Source organism: Protopterus annectens, chromosome 13.part0 (genome assembly GCF_019279795.1).
Source record: "Protopterus annectens isolate FY-2018-M chromosome 13.part0, PAN1.0, whole genome shotgun sequence".
NCBI lineage: Eukaryota > Metazoa > Chordata > Ceratodontiformes > Protopteridae > Protopterus > Protopterus annectens.
The window spans coordinates 812,412,284-812,427,646 of NC_056747.1; the positions used below are offsets into that span (position 1 = coordinate 812,412,284).

At 46.3% G+C, this 15,363-nt stretch overlaps 1 protein-coding gene across 1 annotated transcript in view; it reads left to right on the plus strand.

Moving 5' to 3' along the window:
* Positions 1–15,363, plus strand: part of MED13 (mediator complex subunit 13) — a 3,555,174-nt gene that overhangs the window by 286,257 nt on the left and 3,253,554 nt on the right. The gene's annotated exons all lie outside the window — the stretch shown is intronic.

The following is a 15,363-nucleotide window of genomic DNA, read 5'->3' on the forward strand; positions in this document are numbered from 1 at the left end:
AAAAAATCCAAATCCACCAGAGCCACGAGAGCAAGAGACTTAAACCTCAACACGGATATAAATAGGACGTGCTGGAGGGACAGATTCATCACCCAGAGACTCCCTACACTATGGAACAGAATCCCAGTCCATGTGAGGCAGAGCCCCTCACTGACTCTGTTCAAGAGAAATCTTCACGAGTGGATGGGAGATCGTAGGTTTACCCCGGGAATTATCTCTGTATCACTGCTGGACAGAGGCACAGCAAACTAATGGGTATAGTATTCTCATCCTAAGGGGTGGTGAAAGCCACACACACTCTGGCTAGGCTTATAAATGCCCTAGGGCAGATAGCCTAGTATGAACCTATAAAAATTCTAATTTGCTTTTGGATAAAGACTTGCTCTTCAGTCTGCAGGTGGTCAGTGTTGTCAACACTCTCCAAGACTAAGGTAACACCATGAAAGACAGCAGACAGATGGTAATGTCCTCAGTTCCTGGATACCATAGGACCTACCTAGCTAAATCTACCTCCTTCATTAGAAGGGATTCCAGGATGGTAAAGAAACAAATGAAAACCCCTAAAAAAAAAAATACTCTGAAAAATCCCAAAGGGAGCCTCTAGCTGTGAGGTCTCCCTTTGGAGGCAAAAACACGTCACTACCCCTGCAGCATCCTTCCCCCTGTCCTCAGTGCCATTACCAGAGTGTTTTGAAGATTGTCACTGTCGCTGGTCAGGAAAAGCTGATGTTCATTGTGCATACAGCTGCAGTAATCACATATGGGTTCTCTGCAGTCAGGCGGGTCCTCGGTCGGCCGAATTCCAAATTCTTGGTCCGGCGTCGGTGGTTGTCGCCTTCTTCCCTGACGTCAGTGCGACAGGGGTATACAAGTCACAGCCGACGCCATATTATTCGGTCTTTCTTGCCCCAGATGTCAGGTGCCCCCAAAAGGAAGGCAATACATAAATAATATAGCTATATGTATATATATATATATTCAAGCAATGCAATGTTATCAAAAGAGTAGTTGCAAGCAAATACACCATAGGAGGATAACCCAAAATAGGATGTATGAGGAGGAGTTAGCCACTAATCCTTTATCTAGAGGGGAAGGAGGGAGGGAAACCTGTACTGCAGCTGTATTAGCACTCTAACATCTACATTTATGGTAGGTACAAAACTGTACTATGTTCATCGTGCATACAGCTGCAGTAATCACATATGGGTAGAATCCCAATGCTACGCACAGGGTGGTAGGCACTAAGTGGAACTGGGATGAGCCAGAATGCCCTGCAACACAGCAGTAGCAAAGCCTGCTCTAGTTTTGGAATATAAAGGCAGGTGGTAGTGTCTTGTGAAGGTATGTACAGAACTCCAAGTGGCTGCCTCCAAAATATCTTTGGTAGGAACTCCTCTGAGGAAGGCTGTAGAGGTAGCTGTGGCCCTGGTGGAGTGGGGTCTGATGCCTACAGGGACAGGTTTCCCATGATAGGAGTAACAGAATCGTATGCAGTGGCCTATCCATTTTGAAATAGTCTGTTTGGTAACTGGCTTTCCTTGAGCTCCTACAGCATAGGACACACAAAGTTCAGATTTCCTGAAAGGCTTTGTTCTGTCCAAATAACGTAGCTGTCTATGGATGTCTAAGGAATGTAGCAGCTTTTCCCCTTTGTTTTAAGGGTTGGGGTAGAAGGTAGGTAAGTGTATGGCTTGATTTAAAGCTACCCTGGATACCACTTTAGGCATAAATGATGGGTTGGTTCGAAAGGAGACCCTGTCCTGATGGAAGATGAGAAAGGGCTGTACAGCCATGAGGGCTTGTAGCTCCGAAACCCTATGAGCTGAGGTAATGGCCAGAAGGAAAGCTGTTTTCCAGGACAAATATTGCAAATCTGTTGAGGCAGCTGGCTCGAAGGGAGGCAATGTTAATTTTTCTAGAATGTAATTAAGATCCCAGGCTGGCTCTGGTTTCTTTGGGGGTCTTATATTCTTAGCCCCTCTGAGGAATTGTCTTAAAAGTGGGTGATAGAATAATGGTGGATCCGTATTGAATTCCGCAGAAATGGCTGAGGCATGGATTTTTATGGAGGAAAATGAAAGTCCACTGTTCAGCAGCTCAGCTAGATACTGTAATACCTGAGGCAAATTCAGTTTTCTAGGATCCTGGCCTTTTTTCTCATTCCAAGAGCAAAACAGTTTCCATTTTACGGAGCAAGTCTTCCTAGTAGATGGCCTCCTGGCCTCCAGAATGACATCCTGCACCTCTTTGGTGAGTAGGGTCTGTTGTGGTGTTAAGGAATTTTCCATGCAGCGAGATTGAGTGTTCAGCTGACTGTGAAGAGTTTTGTAGCTGTGCTGAGTCAGCAGAAGAGGAATCAGAGGTAGTGGCCAGGGAGGAGTATGTGTTAGGCTCCTTAGGAGTGGGTACCAGTGCTGTCTTGGCCAGTCTGGAGCAATCGGTATCATCTTCGGTCTGTCTGCTTTTGCTTTCAAGAGCACCTTGGGTAGAAGAGGCAGAGGTGGGAAAGCGTAGACACTCCATCCTGTTCAACTGAATGAAAGGGCATCCACTCTCCAGGCCTTTGGGTGAGAGGTCCTTGAACAAAACTTATCCAGTTGATTCCTGTGGGAGGCGAAGAGATCTATGTCTGGCCTTCCCCACGCTTGGATTTTCTTTGTAAACACCTGTGGATGCAGCTTCCATTCGTGTGGATCTGTCATATTTCTGCTTGGATTGTCTGCCAGCATGTTTTCCAAACCTGGCAAGTACTGTGCTTGAAGTTCGATTTGCCTTTCCAGAGCCAAGTTCCAAAGTGTCATGGCTAGTCTGCACAGGGGATATGAATGTGTTCCTCCTTGTTTGTTTATATACCACATAACTGTGGTGTTGTCTGTTTTTATAAGCAATTGTCCTGGATGCAGGAGGTCCTTGAAAGCTGTAATTGCATTTATCACTGCTAGCATTTCTTTTTGATTGATGTGAAGGCTTTTCCTTTTGGGACCATTTGCCCTGAATGCACCTGTCTTTCATGTGCGCCCCCCAGGCGTAATCTGAGGCGTCTGTGATGACTTGATTTGCTTGAGGCTTGCATAATGGGAGGCCTGTGTTTGTTTGGCATGCTTGGGCTCACCATAGAAATTCCTTTTGCAAACAGGGAATTATTGGTATTATTGTTTCCAAGCTGTGGCTGTGTTGAGACCATAGATTTTTTAGGTACCACTGAAGTCTCCTCATATGCAACTTTGCACATGGGATTAAAAGAATGCAAGATGCCATGAATCCCAGAGCCTGCAGGATTTTCCTTGCAGTAAGCCTGGTACAATTTGGTAATGCTTTGAAGTACTGAGTTAGTTGCCCCTGTTTTTCTGGCGTAAGATAGGCCATCTAGGTGTTTGTGTCCAAGCTGGCACCCAGGAAAGTTATTTTCTGAGATGGTGTTAGTCTGGATTTCTCTTTGTTGATTGTGCATCCCAGAGAAGTCAGTAACTGTGTTGCATAGGCCAGATGTACCAGACGTGTGCGTTTGCTGTCCGCTTGGATCAGGCAGTCGTCCAAATAGGGGTATATTTGTATCCCTTGAAGTCTGCAGTAGGCAATTACTGATGCCAGGCATTTCGTGAATACTCTGGGTGCAGTAGATAAGCCAAAGGGCAATGCAGAGAATTGATAGTGGATTGAACCTGCAAGAAATCTGAGTTATCTTCTGCAGCTTTGTCTGATTGGGACATGCAGGTATGCCTCCTTGAGGTCCAATGTTACCAGCCAAAACTCCTTGCCCAGCATGGGAAGAAGCTGCTGTAATGTGAGCATCTTGAATTTTGGTACGAGTAGAAATGTGTTTAGGATGGATAAGTCCAAAATGGGTCTCCAGTCAGTTCCTTTTCTTGGTACCAGAAAAAGTCTGGAATAAAAACCTTGACCTTGTTCGTGAGTAGGAACCTCTTGAATAGCTTTCATTTCCATAAGATTTGAAATTTGTATTTGTGGCTCTGCCCTTTGATTGTGTGGCAGGTTTGGCATGCTTCTCATTTTTGGAAGTGTGAAAATGAAATCTGTAGCCTCGATTTATAATGTCCAGGATCCATTTGTCTGTTGTGATCATATGCCAGTTTCTTGTAAATAGTGCCAGCTTTCCTCCCAGGGGAGCTTCCAGCTGGCAATTGCTGGGCAGGAAAAGGAGGAAGTCATTGGGTTTGCTTTCTGTATTGCTGTGCACTGTCTTCGCCACCTCTTGGTGCTGGAGTTTGCCATTGTCTGCCTCTATATGATCCTTGAGATTGTCCTCTGCCCCTTGTGCGCCTGTATCTTCCTCTTTGGGGCTTGTCCGTGGCTGGAAAGGACCCATTTTTTGAAGGCCAATTTCTGCTAAAACGTTGTGGCTGTACCTGTAGAAAGGCCTTGACAGTTTGCAGCGATTTAGCTTGTTCTTCCATTTTTCATAGCATCTCCTCAGCATTAGCCAATTTTTCGTAAATTCAGGAGCGGGCCGACCGGCACTTGCGAACTGCTTCTGCTTCGGGCACCGCGCGGCAAAAAAGACTGAAGAATATGGCGTCGGCTGTGACTTGTATACCCCTGTTGCACTGACGTCAGGGAAGAAGGCGACAACAACCGACGCCGGACCAAGACTTAGGAATTCGGCCGACCGAGGACCCGCCTGACGGCAGAGAACCCATATGTGATTACTGCAGCTGTATTAGCACTCGAACATCTACATTTATGGTAGGTACAAAACTGTACTTTCTGCTGACATCTCAGTTCGCTTAATCCGGGATGGCTATGCCATGTCTTGTGGAAGACATTTCTCCACAGAGAGACATGCCACTATCTCCTCAAAACTAAATATTCCTTCGGTCTCCCATTATCCAAGACCTCTTGAATCAGGGCACCATCATGCAAGTACCAAAAAAATTAATGGGGAATTTTTCTAATCCAAAGAAAAAAATGGCAGTGGAAGATGTGTCTATTCTGAACACTAACCTGAAGGGTACTACCTTTGAAAATGCTCTCCTTAGACTCTTCTACTTTTAATTCTGCCACAGGCTTTGTGTCTCATTAGATCTGAAGCATGCCTACTTGCAGATTCCCATTCATTCCTCTTGAAGGAGATTACTCAAGGCTTCCCCCGGCTCCTTGCATTTTCAATTTATTGCTCTGCCTTTTCGACTTCCACAACCACAAGAGTTTTCACAAAGTGCCTAGAATCTGTAGTAGCTTTCTGTCGCGGTCAAATTCATATTTCCCCTACCTGGGCAGCCTTCAGATCCAGACTCTTTGCCCAGAGATTCTTCAAAATCTTCAGTTAGTCTTCCATCTTCTGACAGGTGTGGGTTTCACTGTATACTACAAAAAAACACACATGGTTCCTAGACAGGACCCACTGTTTCTGGGATGCAGAATGGAGAGAGACAAAATGTATGCTTTCCTTCCCCAGGAGAAGATTCTCAGTTTGTCCAGTTACTTCTAAAGTCTCCTTCCCAAACCAGTGTTTTGCAAGAGAGATGCTAAAGATTCCTTGGCCAGACTCCACATGACTTATCCAGAGGTAACTTAAATCTGTGTGGTCCCAGCACTGCCATACTTTGGACACCCTTATTTCCCTCCTCCCTTGTCTCTAAAGGAGTTAATTTTGTGGAAGGGATAGGCCATCCTCGCCTCATGATTACCTTTCACATCTCCTGTTCAGCAGGTTTACAGTGATGCCTTAGACGAGGAGTGGGGGATAATGACAGGATCAGAGTGCAGAAGAATTGGCAACCCCAGTTCCTGAAAATGAAATAAATGTGGTCTGTTTTGCAAGCTTTTCAGATTTTCCCACCTTTGGAAACCAGAACCCATCCAAATGAGCACTGAGAATACAGCAGTCGTGGTACATTAACTGAGACACCAGGTCTTACCACCTATGCATGTTGGCGCAGGATGCATGGAATTTGGCTGCATAAACATCACACTTGGACACCTACATCACTTCTCTGGACAGTCTGCTAGCAGATTGCTTAAGTCGTTCTCAGGAGGACCCCAATGAGTGGACTTCCATCACCCTTTATTGTGCCACTCTTCATATTGACCTCTTTGCTTCATTAAGGAACCAACTGCTTCCTAGTTCTGCAGCAGGGACTCTTGTTCCACAGCTTGGAGGACAGATGCCCTTTCTTCTTTGACTGGACAGGGAAGTTCTTCTATGCCTTCTCTCCTCTGCCTCTGCTTCCAAAAATTCTTAAGGCAGAAAGAGATGCTCAAACTCCTCTTACTGGCTCCATTTTGGTGGCGGCAGCAGTGGTTCCCCCTTCAGTTTCACCTACTGAAGGGAAGTTACAAGAGAATTCCTCTGCAGCTGGACCTGACAACTCCGCTAAAAAGATTGATAATCCATTCAAATCTTTCATTCCTCATTCTGACCCTGTGGATGATGAGATTAGTGGTGCTGGGGTAGCGTTGTCGCCTCACAGTAACGCATCCTGTTAGATACCCAGCTAGAGCGTCTTCCGTGTGGAGATGTGCGTGAGTGGGCGTGCCTTTGTTGAAGGTTGTGCGTCAGGGCCGGCAACTCTGCATGTAAAAATCTGCCGCCAATCAGCGGACCGGAGTTCTGCTGTGTCGATCCCTAACCGGGAAAAGCCGAAAGACAAAACAACAAGGACATCTCATCTCTGAAAAGGTTTGAAAAGTCCTACAAGAGACTGGGAGACCAACTACTAGAAAATCCTTATTCTACGAAGTGCAAAAGCTTTTCCTTCTGGTGCTGTAAGCGTCTGGATACGCTCTTAGCACAGGTCCCTACGGTGCTACAATACCTCTGTGAACTTCAAGCGGGCTTAGCTTACTCTTCTGTAAAAGCTTACTCTTCTACCATCAATGCCTGCCTTCTCCTTAGCCTTCCTGTTATTGCTAGGCTGGAGGTCAAGCTATTTCTCAGGAGTTCTGTATCTTACCCCCCCCCCCTAAAGAAAACCCATCTGTCTTTAGGATCACAATTTTGTGTTGGACATTCTTCTGTTCCCCTCTGAACCAGCTTCTTCCACTTGTCTAAAATTCTGTACTTGGAAAGCCATCCTCTTCTTAGCCCTCACCTGTACCAGGAGGGTTTCTGAGCCACAAGCTGTTTGGCCTTTCCCCCTTTTAGTTGTATTTTCTCAATTTCTGGGTGACTCCGTGCTATTGCCTCCTTCGTGCCCGAGGTAGTGAATGAGTTTCTTCTCAATCATGCTATCCATCTTCTCACCTTCTCTCCCAGTCCCCGAAACCGGGAAAAAGGATCCTACATTCTCTAGACATTAACAGGCAACTCTAATTTTATCTGGACAAAACTAATTCATTCAGAAAGACTGAACTGTTTGTTTGTATCCTTTCTGTACCCTATGCTGAGACAGCCTCCCTCTCAAACTATTGCAACCTAGCTTTCAAAGGCCATCTCTTTCTTCGACTCACTATGGTAAGAACTTGTGTTCCTGCCCTAAAGCACATTCCACTAGGGCAGTGACTTCCTCAGGGGCTCTCCACAAAGGAGTAAACTCCAGGACTATCTATAGGTGGCTACTTGATTCTCTGTACACACCTTTATCAAACACTACAAAATTGATGCCTTCTTCTGGTCCAAGACACCTGAGTTAGTCCTGTCCAGACTGCAGGACCACTTTTAATAGCCAACCACCCTTCCTCCTTCAGCTCTGGCAATCACCCATATGCTAGGAATACTGCAACACTAATTTTAGTTGGAACATAATACAGTTGTGTAAGAACTTACCATAACAGATAACCTGATCACTATTGCAATTTTCCATCCCCTCCTCTCTATCTCATTTCCATCAGTTGTCTCCACTTTGCTGTTACATGGGTATAGGGGCATTTTCTTAATTCACTATACACTCCTACTAACTGTCCAGTAGTCTCTGTTGGTCTTTAGGCCACTGTTTTGGAGATGGTATGAAGATCCACGCTTGCATGCCTACCTTTATACCCTAATGCATATGAGCTGAGATTGTTAGAAGTATGACCTTTGGAAGGTAAAGCTTTTGAATCCGGCTGCATGTCTGCAGTGAGAAACCCATATGTCAGGAATACTATAGTAGCGATCAGTTTAACCCGTTGCACATTACCTGCGGGATAGGCCTAAATTTAAGGTGCGACCTCAACAACCTGCTGGAAACAGGTTTATCTCCCAGAGGCTTCCCCCGTCTCTGGAATAGAGTTCCCATACATGTCAAACGGAGTACCTTGCTGACCATCTTCAAGCACAACCTTGAATGGATGGGAAACAGATTTGTCCCAGGGGTACCACCTTTGTCCCTCATTGATGGGGGCAACAGGTGCTGACTTGGGGTTCTTTTTTGGAGATAAACTCTTGGCTAGGCTTATAAGGGCCCCAGGGCCATTAGCCTAGTAACATCCTGTGATCCTATGAAAATAACATAGAAGTGGTGATCTTCGTGTTTCACTGTTGCAGTCATCACATTTGGGTTATTCCTGCCAGGGTAGCCCTTGGCTGACCTGAAATACCAGATGCTTAGTATTTCTGCATCGGTTGCTGTTGCTTCAGGACTGACGTCAGGTCATCACTAGTATAAAGTAAGGCAGCCGACGCCATTACATCAGTCTTTCTTGCCGCGAAGCACAAAGCAGTTCGCACGAGTGCCAGTTGGCCGCTACCAGAGTTTCGTCTTCCGAATTGAAGCTGAAGTCTTCTAAAGCTAAGTATCCCATTGGGGATCCTTTTTTCTTGTACTAACCGATGTCAGAAAAAGTTAACAATTGTCTCGCCTGTGGAAAGCAAATACCACACCGAGACTTTCATTCTTACTGCATCACTTGCTTATGCCCAGACCATGACATCCCCTGCTGTCACTTCTGTGCTTTGTTCAATGCCAGAACTATGTCGTCGTGCCCTTATTGTAGCTAGATATTTTCGCTTGCAGTATTCTAATTCCGATATGGCTTCGCTAAGTCATCTGACATCAGATTTTCTGAAAAACCTTAAGATAAAGACAGACCGCACAGGTCCAAACCTTCCGACGATGCTCCCGTTAAGCTAGTCATTAGTTCTCCAGTTCTCAGTGAGGCGTTTTTGCAGCCCCTGATGCCCACTTCTGTGGATTCGCAGGCTGCTAACGAGACCCTTTTTGGAGTCTGGTATGCTACAAAACTCTTCTTCGACTAAGGATCCTGCGGTCGTCTCTACCTTGGATGGGTCTGGAGCCACTGAGCAGGCACTGGCTTCTGAGGAATTCCTTCGCACTACCGATTCTCAACACAAACTGACTTTCTCGCGGCTACTGTTTCAAAAACTATCAAGTTTAAGCCCAGGTTGTGAACCACCCCCAAGAAACTGACGACCCAATCTCAGTCCCCTGATTCCTCGTCTCAGTCTCGAATATTTAAAATGGCGGAAGACCTTATGCTGATTAGGTGAAGCCAAGCTACCCCTTCCAAGAGAAAGATCCATCTCCTGTAGTTTTGTCTGAACAGGAGTCCGATGACTCTGATGCATCTCCGTATGAAGACATGCAACCCCTCTCTACTTATGAGGATTCTGATGCAGAGGATTCCATTCCTTCAGCCTCTCTCCTAGAGGATTTTTCCTTTGGGGAAACACTTCACACCTTAAACATTTCCAATGGGAAAGTCAGGACTACCCTCCATCAAAAAAGAGACTGGGAGAATTCTTATCTTCCACAGCACAGACCCCTGGGCATACCCCCAGTCCTGGATGTTGTGGAGGATGTTTTCCTGGAATCCAGCTTGACTCTACACCCTTCCTCCTGCACCCAGAAAACCACAGGTCAGTTCAGCCCAGACCCCACAGACAACAGCCACAGGGAATGCAGAGATCTAAGCAGTGGACTACTTCCACTTCAAACCAGGGAGTTCTTGGCCACCTCCTCATGGTAAGAATTGCAGTGACTCTCCTTCCCCACCCTCTCCCTCTGCTCACCTCCACTTACTCCTGGGAGGAAAACACTCCTTTCATGCAAACACCTGGGTCACCATTACTAACGACCACTGGGTTCTTAATATAGTGTCCCAGGGATACAAATTTTCTTTCTGCACCCTTCCAACTCCAAAAGGGTTCCCAGATCTACCTCAGAACTAGTGGGCAGAGGCGCAAAAGCAAGTCCTTTCCCTGCTCTCCATGAGGACCGTAGAGGATGTTACTGCAGAACAGAAAGGCCAAGGTTTCTATTCCAGATTTTTTCTGGTACCCAGGAAAGAGGGCACCTAGCGCCCCTTCCTCTATCTGGTCTGAACACCTTCCTGGTGATCCCAAAATTCCCTCCAGCAGCTGCTACCTACGCTCTCCAAGGATGCTTGGCTAGCTACCCTAGACCTAAAGGTCTACTTCCACATTCCTATCAAGGAGTCATGCAGGAAATACCTCAGTTTCAGAGCAGGATCTCAACACTTTCAGTTCTCTGCGCTTCCCTTTGACTTATCTACTGCTCCCAGAGTTTTCACAGAATGTCTGGCTCCGGCCGTTGCCTTTTGCAGTCAAAGGAAAATCCAGATTTGCCCATACTTAGACTGCCTTATTCAGGCAGACAGCCAGGAAAAGCTCCTCAAGCACCTGGCCTTTGTGTACTCTAGAGAGGTTAGTAGGGACTTTACAATCAATGAAAAGAAATCCAAACAGGTACCCACCCAAAGGAGTATATTCTTGGGAGCAAGCCTGGACACAGCATCCCAGATGGCATTCCTTACACCAGAAAAGCCAAACCTTCCTGACAGAAAAATGGAAGAGATTCTGTGCTTGGAACCAGGCACAAGGGCTCGGACCACTTGTTCCAAATATACCTCAGATTTTACTATACCTAACTGAGATGCTGGACAAAGGCCTATCTTTCTCATCAATTAAAATCCATGCCTCTGCCATTTCAGCTCATTACAATACGGAACCTCCTATTTTTTTCACATCCTCTACTAAAACAGTACCTCAGAGGGGCAAAAAACATAAGATCCCCAAGGAGAGCACCACTACCAACTTGGGATTTCAACTTTGTTTTAGAAAAACTCACGCGGCCTGCTTTTGAACCAGCCAGTACAGCTGATATAAAATTCTTATGGAAAACTGCTCTGCTCCTAGCAATAACTTCAGCAAGAAGAGTCTCAGAGTTACAAGCATTAATGGCTGTGGAACCATTCATCATTTTTCACCAGGACAGGGTTTCTCTTTGAACAAACCCAACATTCATGCCAAAAGTAGTTTCCAATGTGGCCCTGAACCAAACCATTCATTTACCAACTTTCTACCCAAATCCCCAGAATAAAGGGGAGAGACTTCTGCACGCTTTGGATATACACGGGCAGCTACGATTCTACTTGGACAAAACAAAAGCTTTCAGAAAAACTGAGCAACTGTTTGTAGCCTATGCTGCAGGATCACAAGGAAAGCCCATCACAAAGCAGACAATTTCAAAATGGATAGGACACTGCATCCGCTTCTGTTATGCACAACATGGCAAATCAGTGCCTAAGGACATTAGTCCACATTCTACCAGAGCAGCAGCCCCTTCAGCAGCCTTTCTCAGAGGAGTACCAACCAAAGACATTTTAGAAGCTGCAACCTGGCTCAGTGCATACTTTCACCAAGCACTACCACTTACCTCTCTACTTTAAATCCAGAGCAGGCTTTGCCACTGCAGTCCTGCAGGGCCTGGTAGCCTCTCCAAATCCAATTTAGACCCAGCCACCCAACCTCAGCTTTGGCATTCAACCCAAGTGTAATGACTGCAACAGTGAAACACTATGAACGTGGAACAGTTGTGTACCTACCATAAATGTAGATGTTAGAGTGTATTCACTGTTGCAGTCCAGGTTACCCACCCACCATCCCCCTTTACATTGCTGGGACTTTTCTGTACTTCTCAACTCCTATACAACCTACGTGGTGTATTTGCTTGTAGATGAAGGAAATGTTTATACTAGTACATGCATGCTTTTTGGCATAATTTTATTTTTCCAGCCTTCCTATCTGGGGGCACCTGACATCTGGGGCAAGAAAAACTGAAGAAAATGGCGTTGGCTGCATCTTTTATATCCCTGGTGCACTGACGTCAGGGAAGAGGTGACAGCAACCGACGCCGGACCAAGACTTTGGAACTTGGGCTGACTGTGGGTAGCTTGCCAGCAGGATAACCCAAGTGTAATGACTGCAACAGTGAATACACTAACATCTACATTTATGGTAGGTACACAACTGTACTTTTTGCACCAGGGAGCATCACTGCAGGGCTTGTAAAGTGGATGCCCTGTCCTTCCTCTGTGTCAGTCTTTTGGTCTATGCTTTTCCTCTACTACCTCTTATTCCCAGGGTACTGCTCAAAATAAAGGAGGGAAAACCAAGGACAATTCTTACAGCTCCATACTGGCCTCACCAGCACTGGTACCCCTTGCCGCGCAGTCTGTCCCCTCTGCCACCTTAGCATTTCTTTCAGATTCTAAACCTCCTGACCCAGAGGGAAGGGGAATTCATGCATCCCCAATTGTAGACACTCAATTTGACAGCTTAGCTTATTCCCTAACCCCTGATCAATCTGTCCTCAGTAAGCAGGTTCTGGATGTTATACGCGGGGCCAGACACCCTAGCACTAGGAAGTCTTATGCTGACAAATGGAAAAGGTTCTGCACCTGCATTCGGGCTAAGGGAGCCAATACAGCACAGCCCTCCCTCCCTCCCTGTCATCCTGGATTACTTAGCTGACCTGCTTACACAGTGGAGACTCCTTTTCCTCTATTAAAATCCATGCCTCTGCCATTTCTGCTCATTTTCCCACTGAGCAGCTCCTTTTTTTACACCCTCTGATCAAACAGTTTCTAAGAGGGGCTAGCAACTTTGAGGCCACCCAGAAGAGCACCAACCCCAGCTTGGACCTTAACTTTGTGTTGGAAAAGCTCACCTTACCCCCCTCGAACCTGCCTCTTCAGCAGAGCTAAAGTTTATCTCCTGGAAGACAGCTGTCCTTCTGGCAATCACTTCAGCCAGAAGGGTCTCTGAGCTGCAACCACTCATGGCTGTGGAACCCTTCATCTTCCATAATGACAGGATATACCTCAGGACTATAACCCATCCTTCATACCCAAAATGGTGTCCAGTTTGGCTCTCGGCCAATCCATTTATTTGCCCACCTTTTTCCCTAACCCACAGAACGGGGGAGGGGGGGGATCCTGCACACTCTAGATGTGCACAGACTTATCAGATTCTGTCTAGACACGACTAAATCCTTCGGAAGGTCTGATCAGTTGCTGGTTAGCTTTGCTGCAGGGGCAGTGGGGCAAAGCCATCTCCAAATGGATAGCACACTGCATCCATTTCTGCTACAAACTACACGGACCCCCCCCCCCCAAGGGGGTCAGGACTCACTCCACCAGAGCAGCCTCCACCTCTGCAGATTTTCTCAGAGGAGTCCCCACCAGGGACATCCTGCAGGCTGCCATCTGGATATCTTTTCACACTTTTTAACCAAACATTACCACCTGCCTATCTTCAACAAATCCAGGGTGGGGTTTGCCTCTGCAGTCTTGCAAGGCATCCTAGCCAGCCCCTAGTTTCCTTGACTGCCTCCACCCTTTTCCTCAGCTTTGGGAATGAACCCAAATGTGATGACTAACAGTGAAACACGAAGAACATAGTACTGTTGTGTACACTTAACATAAATGTAGATGTTCGAGTGTATGCACTCTTGCTGTCCTGGTTTCCTTCCCTCCATCCCCCTCTTCTTTCTTCTCTTTCCTTACTTGGGACATATTGTTATTTACTTTCTATTGGACGGATTCTTCGTCCAGAACCTGGCTCCCACTTAGGGGCTCCTGACAGGTTAGGGCAAGAAAAACTGATGTAATGGTGTCTGCTGCCTTACTTTATACTACTGACGACCTGATGTCAGTCCTGAATTGACAGCAACCGAAGCACTAAGCCTCTGGTATTCGGGCCGGCCGAGGGCTATCCTGGCAGGGATAACCCAAACGTGATGACTGCAACAGTGAATACACTCTAACATCTATATTTATGGTACGTGTACACAACTGTACTTTCTTGCTCATGCTGATTTAAGCAACTGAGATTTTTTTACCTTCGAGTAAAGCAAAAAGGAAAAGTTATTGCCTTTACAAAGGTGAAGGGGGCAGGTCAGTCCCTAAGCAGTGTCTAAACGGCAAGCTCATTGCATCTTTGTTATAGGAAGACTGTGTTCCAGATCACTTGAGCCCCCTCAAAGGAACAATAGTAATTGTCTGTCTTTCATAGAGAGGTCAGCACCCAGGTCATCTTGGAAAGTAGCTTTTTGGTCATATGTCCATATTAACCATTGTTTTAACAGGGACTTTGTATAGAGACAGGACAGGATTAGTCACTGCTATTTTGCAGGGAATTCAACATCTCCGGGTCAGCCACCTACTAGCTTTTAAGGTGTGGGTCTATTTACTATTGGTTATTATTTCAACACTGAACAGTATGGCAGACATAGTGCAGTTGTGCTACTAATGTGACAGTTGTAGATGTTCAGGTATGTTCGTCTGCAGTAATATCTCGTATCCTCTCCACTTGTTTCTTCCTGTATCATCCTGCTGTTGAGGCAGGTACCCAATCACCTATCTCCTTACGTCTTTACTCTTTTTATCTTTCCAAAGCAACAGCCTGTATCTGGAGAGGAAGGTTTGGAGGATCTTACTGATGGGGCTGCCATCCTAGGGGTCATGTGCATTCTTGGGAGCATATGCCATCTGGGTGGATCATGCTCTTGTCTCCGCTCCGATCCCTAGATCAGATAGGGCCAAGAAGGAACTAAAGATGGAATGAGTGGGAGCCCCTCAAACCACATGTATGATGTTCATCGTGCGTACAGCTGCAGTCATCACACTTGTGTTATCCTGCCGTCAAGCGGGTCCTCGGTCGGCCGAATTCCAAAGTATAGGTCCGGCATCGGTTGTCGCTTCTTCCCTGACGTCAGTGCGGCAGGGGTACAAGAGGCAGCCGACGCCTTTTTCTTCAGTCTTTCTTGCTGCGCGGTGCCCGAACCAGAAGCAGTTCGCAAGTGCCGGTCGGCCAGCTCCTGAGATTTACGAACAGTATTTCAGCCGAAGTCTTCTTTAAAGCCAAGTACCCCGTTGGGGAAACTTTTCTTGCCTCAGACCGATGTCAGACAAAGTTAATAATTGCATTTCTTGCAGGAAGCAAATACCGCCTAAGGATTTTCACTGTCTGTATACCTTGCTTAGGGCCAGACCACGACGTCTCGGCCTGCCGTTTTTGTACTAGGTTCAGCAAGCGCACTATTAAGCGCCAGGCAGAGTTCGCCCTTCATTATTTTGGCAAAAAATTTAATTGTCGTCTGATTCACTGACGCCAGTTTTAGGCAAAAGACGCAAAGACAAGGACCGACATCCGAGGTTTGT